Source organism: Acanthochromis polyacanthus, chromosome 11, assembly GCF_021347895.1.
Source record: "Acanthochromis polyacanthus isolate Apoly-LR-REF ecotype Palm Island chromosome 11, KAUST_Apoly_ChrSc, whole genome shotgun sequence".
Classification (NCBI taxonomy): Eukaryota; Metazoa; Chordata; class Actinopteri; family Pomacentridae; genus Acanthochromis; species Acanthochromis polyacanthus.
The window spans coordinates 39,838,548-39,847,549 of record NC_067123.1 but is presented as its reverse complement, the minus strand read 5'-3'; the positions used below and the strand labels follow the sequence as shown (position 1 = coordinate 39,847,549).

At 42.1% G+C, this 9,002-nt stretch overlaps 1 long non-coding RNA gene across 1 annotated transcript; it reads left to right on the top strand.

The window, feature by feature from the left end:
• The first annotated feature begins 3,356 nt into the window (after positions 1–3,356).
• LOC127536041 (uncharacterized) lies at positions 3,357–8,078 on the top strand. Its single transcript, XR_007945033.1, has 2 exons — positions 3,357–3,592; positions 5,317–8,078. It is a non-coding gene; the product is annotated as an uncharacterized LOC127536041 (long non-coding RNA).
• Positions 8,079–9,002: the final 924 nt, after the last annotated feature.

The following is a 9,002-nucleotide window of genomic DNA, read 5'->3' as shown; positions in this document are numbered from 1 at the left end:
GGGGAAAAAAGCCCGTTCCCCAACTGTCTTTTTATGGACCTTTGGGTCCTCTGGGAACGCAAAACACGAGTGAGGATGTGGTATCTGATCTGTTTTAACCCCTCCTATATGTTGAAAACCTATAAAACCTGATTGCTGGTCATTGTCCAGCAAGGAGGATTCAATCGGCCGGCTCCATTTCTCCTTCACCTGCACATCATGGACACCAGAGAGAGAAACAACGACAAGGACATACGGGCTCACCAAATTGGACAGGTATGATGAGGTAATCCCATTTACAGTTTTGTACGCTGGCAGCAGCACCTAAAAGCCTGCTCTAACCTGAACAGGTAGTCGGTGATCTGATCTGCTCATATCTGCTGGAGCTTGTCGTTCAGTATAGCCTTCTTTAACCCTTGCCTCAGGTTAAATCAGGACCAGCTCTCCGTTTAAAGGGTTAGATTCTATCTGCCTATTAGTATTCCACCTAACAGGTTTCAGCAGAATAATTAAGCTGGTGTCGAGGAATACTCGCCTAGGTCCTAACTGTCTTCTTCCAAACGTCTTACCCCTCTTACTCCAATAAATACTCTCTTACTAAGCAGCCCTCCTAAGTAGTAGAATTGATTTATTGACCACGTTTGTTAACGACAGCTTTCCTCTTAAAACTGTGGCACTTGTTGATATTCCTAGGTTCGTTTTAGAGGTTTGGAAAACTAACCTCAGGGGTAATGTTTAAATAACTAGTTGGATTAAAGTAACCTTTAAGAACCATTAGATTTAATGCACACAATCAACTTAACTTTTTACCACTATGCAGAATAGGTGAATCTTAATCATTTCATTAGACTTCTCTTTAAATGCAATATAGCGTTTTATTAAGCAATTATTAGCAGGGGCACAGCATTAATTCATGATTAAACAATTTAATTATTTCTGATTATTTCTAACTAAACTAAACTAAGCTGAGCGTACCTAAGAATCTTCTCTAATTAGTAAATTTAGGAGAGAGAGCGGACAGCCAGGCCTTAGCTGCCACGCCCGGTCTTGACCTGCATCTAGTTGAACTCCTCCGTGGACCAGCAGACTCGGTACGAAGTCTTCTTTGTGGGCAGAGGGTGTTCTTCATAGGCAGGGGGAGTGGAGAGGTCCCGATAGCCAATCGTTGGTCTGGCAGTTATCTTTAGTAGCAGCTGGAACACAAGTGCGGGCGTCTCAGCTGTCTTCTCAGTCGGATGGTGGTGGTGGAAAGCCCCCGTCTCATCAGGCTGTGGTGGGTCACTGGGTCTTCCAGCCCCTGGAGTGGAGCAGCCCTCTGCTGCTGCCTCCTGTGCCTCTCTGGATGCCATGGGTGCTTGCCTCTCTTCATCTCTTTGGACAACTGCAGACCTCTCAGGACTCTCTGTCTGGCAAAGTGTGGTCTTCGCTTGTTGAACAAAGTCAGACAAAGACTTTGCCTCCAACGATGTTCTCAGCGAACTCTGGAGCCTAAGTCCTGCGTTGTCTTCACGTCTCTTGGGCAAAAGGGTCCGGTGATGATTCTTCAGAACTCTGGCGATGCTCCCCGGCAGCTCCGGCGAGCAGCATCTCCCCCCTCCAGGGGAGAACTCCAAATTCAGTGTCTCTGTCTCTGGGTTTTATACCCTAGCTCGACTTCAGCTTAGCACATACACATTTTCACACACAATTCTAACTAATAGGTACGCCCAGGTAATTAATTCATAGGTTTAAGACACAACCTTCTTCCTATCACGCATACATCATTCTTTCCATCTTTTCTGTTAACACATCCACTTGTTACACACACTTCAGTTGTCATGACAATGTAGGCCTGAGCCCATCCTGTCATCCTGTGGAAACTCCAAGTTCCTCATTTCTGAGGAGACTTCTGCTTTTCCCATCCTGTCTGCATACAGCTCAGAACAGCACAGATTACTTCCATTCAAAACTCACTCAGTTACACTGAATCACTTCTTTAAATCATTTTTCTTAGCATGATCAAATAACTTATTTTAAATCATTCTCTTCTATAGCAATCATCATTTCCAGAATATATATCAGCCTATCAAAATCATTCTTGCATCAAGCATAAGCATAATCATGTGGTTAACTTATATAGTTTCTCATTTTAACTTTTCATTGGTTTGCTTAAAGCTTGTATTTAGGTGGTGGTTGCTCCTGGGATCTCAAATAACTAGGCCCCACTTGACAAGCTGCTGGTTCTGGACCATCTGCAGACCACCAAAAATCAAAGGCTGGAGAAAAGTGAAAACAGATTTGTGTAACAAAACTGAATTGTTGTTTTTTTTCCTCCTTACTTTCCCATTAATCATGTTTGCATTCTTAGGATTTAGCTGCTGTCGATGCATTTAAAACTAGATATAAAGCAGTTCAAACTGTCAAAGCTGCAGCAGCTGCAACAGAAACAAGCTGCTGATACACTGATGCTTCACTGATAATGTGATGATGGCTTATATAGGAATAGATCAGTCAGAGGGAACAAACTAGGACTTTTACTTTATTATTTTAACGACATCCATCCATCTATTATCTATACACCGCTTAATCCTCACCCGAAGAAAGCCCACGTGTGCACAGAGAGAACATGCAAACTTCATGCAGAAAGATCCCAGGAGGGCCGGGACACGAACCGGGGATGTGAAAGAATGAGAAGACCTTTATTTTTAAAAGAAAAGAAAAAACTAAACTGAAACACTGCTTATGGACACATCAATGCCTGCTATGGGTGTGTTTTTTTCTTATTTTTCTTTTTTCCTCAATGCTGTTGTCTTAAAGTTGAGCTCATACACCTGAATGTATTCTGGAAAATGTAATTAGATCCATCTAGATTCCTATATTTTGAATTGTTGCCTTTACACAAATAAAGAAAGATCCTCCATTAACTGATACAGAAAAGGCACAAACTGGTGCCTAAAAGGTCATCGAAATGCAGAAAATTTAGTGTTTATTTCCCCAAAACCCCCAAATCCCTGAGCTGTAAGGTAAACGTGCTAACCACCGAGCCACTGTGCAGACGTTTTTTAACTACATTTTCCTGGTAATTCCTTTGTTTTATTGGTATTTTACTTCTTCTTTTATTACTTTCCAAAGGATCTCAACACTTCTTTCACCACTGGTAGCAATAACATCAAAAGTGGGCCTTTTTGAGCTGATTTTATAAACATTTTGATTTCAGAAAAGAAGAAAAACATGCATCCTGCAGTTAGCGGTTGCAGCTTTGTTTGACTTATTGACTGATGTCTCCTAAAGGCAGCATATTAGGCATACTGTATTTCTGGACAGTTCCAGCACTGACACACAAGCCACACTTCACCAGTCCGTCCACTAGAGGGTGCCAGATGCAGTGAGATTTTGAAGGCAGAGGAGAATCCAACCCCGTACTGACTTCCTGACCACCTGCCTGAGTGACTTATTCACTGCTTCAGCTTGACCTAATAAATCACATTACCATTGCCGGTAGTGTAATTACTGGCCAGCTGTCGCGTCTCTTTTTTTAACTCTGGGCTGGACTGAGTGTGCCGTACCGGACTGCAAGAGAGCCGACAGAGTGGAAGGGACAGAAATCCAATGGAGCGGGCTGGACTGGGCTCAGGTGAGCTATAATGAAGGGAGAACGAGACGGGAAGCCGCGATCCAGATTAGTGTTACTGCAGCGCCGCAACCGTGATGACAACTCCACTGTGCTGTCAGAAGCCATTAGGTCTCATTAGTGTGTGTGTGTGTGTGTGTGTGTGTGTGTGTGTGTGTGTGTGTGTGTGTGTGTGTGTGTGTGTGTGTGTGTGTGTGTGCGCGCGCGCGCGCGTGTGTGCGTCAGACCAGTTCTGCCATATTTCACCTGTTACACATGACCAGACTTTTACAGAATACAGAACTTAATTGCACACATCTGGGACTCACATTTAAGATTTAGAAATATTATAAGGTGATATATGGCATGTGTGCAGCTTTGATGTCTCCTTTGAGACTTTTTATGTTGATATTTTTCCTGCTGCATTCTGTTTATTTAGATCTATAGCACAAAATAACTCTTTATGCCTCAGAAAAACATGCTTTTCCACGTAGGAAACAGACATGTGAAATAGAAAGGTCATCAACTGTTGGGTTTGTCGGTGGAGTTCTGATATTATATCTTTGATATTGTGATTTTCTCTACAAAATCCCTTTAAACCACCAAACCTGCATTTTCCGCCTCCTACACTGTCTGCAGGCTTTCAGAGCAGACTCAAAAACTCTCACGTATATTGTTGTATTTTCTAAAAGTTTGAGTAATTTAGTGAGAAGAGAGCAACAGCACATTAGTTGAGAACTACTTTGAGCAGTGGATTGATACATATTTGAAGGTCTGCTTGGGTTATTTTGGTCAAAACATAAAGCAGATTACAGTGAGCAGGTTCCAGCGCTTGAAGATAATCTTAAGTAGAAGTTACGCATTCAAATCCAAAGTAATCAAGAATTCAAAAGGTTTCAGTGCTGCATTAGTAAACATTTGGTTCCATATAACAGACTGATATTAGTGTTGAACGTTCATGTTGCTGGATGTGAAGCTGCTTTCTTATATTTTTGGGAGGAGAATCTGTGGCAATGCCTCACGTTTTATAAACGGATGTTTTTCAGGTAAAACGTAAATGTGCAAAGTAACTTTGTTGGACAAATGTCATGGAGTAAACAGAATGAAGTCAGAAAAAGGGAAACATCTGTAACTTCAATCTGTACTGAAGTAAACCACTTCACTGCTGGTATGTCCATAGTAATGAAGAACACTGCTGAAGTGGTGTCATCCTTCAGTTACAGAAAAAAACCTGTTCAGTGCCATCTGTACGAGAGGAGATCCAAAGTAGTTTAAATCAATCCACTGGACTTTAACCCATAAGAACCCAAATCCATTTTTCCTTAAAGGACTTAATAAGTTAAGGTCAGACATAAGACTTTATAGGAAGAGACTGGGGCACTCAAAGTGCCTGTTACACTGGTGTCACCGTGGGTTCTTATGGGTTGAGAAAGTTCCTTGAAGACGTTTCACCTCTAATCCAAAAGGCTTCTTCAGTTCTGGTGGTGGTTGGTGTGCCCAGGACACACCTCAGAGGTTTAAAACCTGAGGCAACACCAACCACCACCAGAGCTGAAGAAGCCTCTTGGATGAGAGGTGAAACGTCTTTAAGGAACTTTCTTAAAGTCCACCTGATTGATTTAAACTACTTTGGATAGCCATGACCTGGATGAATGAGAACCTACACAGACATCTGTACGAGAGGAGATATTTTCTTGCAGCGTGGATGAGTATTTTTTTTAAGTGTGTTCTCAAATTTATTTCTAGAGTAAATGAAGCGAGAAGGAGCTGAATCACGTTCAGTCCAAACCCCTAGAAGAGGTTTCCTGATGGAGCAATGATTCTCAGCACATAATGCATAACGGCCGCTGGTATCTGTGTTTGGAGCTGTGATTGATTCCAGCTGGCTGAAGACGGAGCTCCAGATCTCACCTGGTGCTCATGAGGAGTGATTATCCTGGAGCTTCAGACCTCCTCCCTGGTCCTCCACTCCTCCTGATCCACCGGATTGGTTCACCACCACAACTCCTCCTCCCGCAACATCCCAGCAATCACTGCACATGAGTATATATCTGCAGCCAAGACCCCTTTCTGCTGGTTTGATGGAACCAGTTTGTGCTGGTACCTCTTAGTGGTTTGTGCTGTGTTCTGTAGGGGTAGTGAGGGGTGACAACAGACAATTAGAACTTCTGTTGGCGGCTGCTGATTCCATGTGGAGCTTCCAGTTTTAATGGAGACTGTGGCTCCTGTTAGCAGTCTGCCAACTTTAGAAAGAAGCTGTTTCGTAACTTGAGCCTTTGTCTGTTTAGAGGCATCCGTTTAGTTTAGTTAGTTCTGTACACTGTGTGTATAGTTTCTGTTGTGTTGGGTGTTGCTGCTGTGTTTTGGTTTGGCTACGGAGTTTAGTTCTGTTTGTGAACTCCGTTAGCCTTCGTTTGGTTTTATTTGGTTCTTTGATTTAACAGCATCCGCCAGCCCTTATTTCTTTGTGTTATCACTGTTTTTTATGTTACTTTGCTACTCCGCAATAAACTCCTTCACCTGAACCAATAACATCTGGTTATTGTTGCTGCATCCAGCTGATCCTAGAGTTTGGATCGCAAAAAATGTCAGAACCATCTGAGCTGCATCAACTAAAGTATGCTGGAAAGAAAGTGTATTTAGCTGAAGTATAGGGGTGTTTCAAATCATCAGTTTTTGTTTTTTTTAAAGATGGCAGTTCACATTTGTGGATTCTATCAACTTGAAATCATACATTGTGCCTTTCTGCTGGCTTTCTAACGATAGCCAAAGTGGGGAAAATTGGGATTTACTGCTCTTTTAGTGTTGTATGTCTCACATCATGACTTTAATGTAAATTTTTCTGCTTCAGTTCACCCGCTGTTTGCTTCGAGTAGGGTTACAGAAAAGGGGGAAAAATGTAAGTCTAATGACAAAATCATGTTCTGCGTTTCGGCAAAGCAAATACTTTGAAAACTGGGAACCTCAATTGTCCTGAAATCTGTTGTAGCCATCAGGGCCGGCCCTAGGACTTTGATGGCCCTAAGCAAGATTTTTTTTTGTGGCCCCAAAACATGCACAGGGCAACTACCAAATCACGTGCACAGCTTGTAATTGGGTTAAAACACACATGCACATGATTAACAGCAAATATATATATTTTTTTAAATGTATCCGAGACAGGGACAAAATGCGAATCACACACTTATTGTGGTGTGGCCCCCTCTAGTGGATGTGGCTATAAACAACGGGATAGAGTGTTTATGCCAGCGGCCGGCCCTGGTAGCCATGCAAACTGGTCACTTAACAAGAAGAAAATGATTCAAGTTTTATCAATTCAAACAACTCATAAGTTGATCAAAAAAATTTCTTTGAGTGTATTTGTTAAAATATAGCTCCATATTTTTGCTGACGGCGTTCTCAATCATTAAAACATCGCAAATTCTTCTACAAACAAAAGCAGCAAGATGCATGCAAAATTATTTCATTGTTCTGTTTGCCCAATGAGCATTTTGTTCCTGGCTGCGTTCAGCATCACGTCTTACTTCTTCAGCTGAGTCTTCCTTCATAATGACTGAAGCCTGTCTGCTTCCGTGAGGCCTTTATTTAGGTGCACTGCTGTCATTTTTTGATTCATAGCTGATGCTTTAAATATGCAAAGTCTGACTGAGATCAGGACTTTAAGGACCTTGAAGAAGGAAGGACAATAAAGTTCCTTTAATCTGATCTCATGGTGTGGTAATAAAGTCGGAGCTGGCTGACTTAATATTGGCATCTGCAGGAGGGCAAGGAGGGAGGATGTGGAGTTTTACTCGTATTGTGGGGACATAAATGTGTGTGAGTGGGGATTTGACTTGCTTTGGATGACAAAAAGCCCCCGAACATCAATATGTATCATTAAATTTTATGTTTAAATTCAAATTAAATTAAGATTGAATTAGGATTATAGCGAATCTACATTGAATCAGTGCAAATCAATGTAATGTCAATGGAAGTGATGGAAACCTGACGGTGTGTGTTACATGTTTGTGTGCATCCTCAATAAACTTGTGCATGGGACACGCTCTTGAAGCGTGTGTGTGTGCGTGTCTCTGTGTGTGTGTTCGCGATGCCTTGCCTGATGAAAGCCAGCAGGAGACCCAGCGCCCCTCTGAGCTCGACTCCATCAGAGAGAAAAGAGGAGACGAGCAGCAATGAGGACGGTGGGGGAGGGAGGGAGGAGATGTGGGTTTCAGACTCTGTGTGTGTGTGTGTGTGTGTGTGTGTGTGTGTGTGTGTGTGCGCGCATTTGTGCATGTGTCTTTCTGAGGGAATGACGAGGAGATGGAGAGAGAACACACAGCTCTGTATGTCAGTTATGATTCTTCAGCCATGAATGTAAAATAGGACTGTAATGCGCGGTTTGTCTGCGTGTGTCATTGTGTTTCTGCAGACTCTCTGTGGCAACACATGACACGAAACCAAACGAAATGTCATCTCATGTTTGCGTTTTCCCTTCACAGCTACAGAAAATAAATAACTTCTAATACGACTCCGGGGAAGCTCAGTTTTTCTCGCTTTAGGTGCACAAACTAATGGGTCAGGGGGAAGTCATGGTTTGGGTGGAAGTGACTTCTAGGATTCTCTGTGCAACATTCAGAACCAACAACCAAAACAAACAGGCACATCTACACAAAAGAGCCAACAAAAAAGAGCCCAGCCACAACTGTTAGCCCATGCTAGCACAGTAGAACACAACGAATGGTCATAATGGGTGACTTTATCTTCACCTGTCGCTTCTGTAATATTCACTGGTTATTTAGTTTATTTAGCATCTTGAATGCAGCATCTCTGGGACGTTGTGATTGGTTGTTTGTGTCACATGTATATCCACAGTGCCATGTGGGAAATGTTTTTTTTTCATGTGCGAAGCTGGCCTTCTGATATGTGCAGTCTTCCAAATAAAATAGTTGTGAATTAGTGCCTAATGGTCATACATTCTAATGTAGTTTAAGTCCACAAAACAAGACAGCTTCTCCTTTTCTTCACTCATTTCTGTTTGATTTTTCAAACTGAAGTGAACAAAAACTGACACACAAAGACCAGAGCAGAGCAGACATGAGTAAAGAAAAAGAAGCAAAGGCTGACACGAAATAAACGAGTGCGTATTAAATAGATATGTGACATCAATAAAATGCTTTCAATTCTTTGGATTATTAGGGCACCAGACTGTACATTTAACTTTACAGGTCATGCTGTCAGTCTAAGTGCAGGGAGGAACAACAGTTTCAACGGGAGGTATACACATGCACTAACCTGCACAGAACATAAAACCAGGAAGCCAGATTTCAACACAACTCTGATAATTACTACCACCATTACTCCACTACATCTTTGCATAGCAGATAGCTCCTTGATGCAATGTTAAGGCAACACCAGAGTTAATGTCAAATCAATTTAACACCCTTAAGGTTTG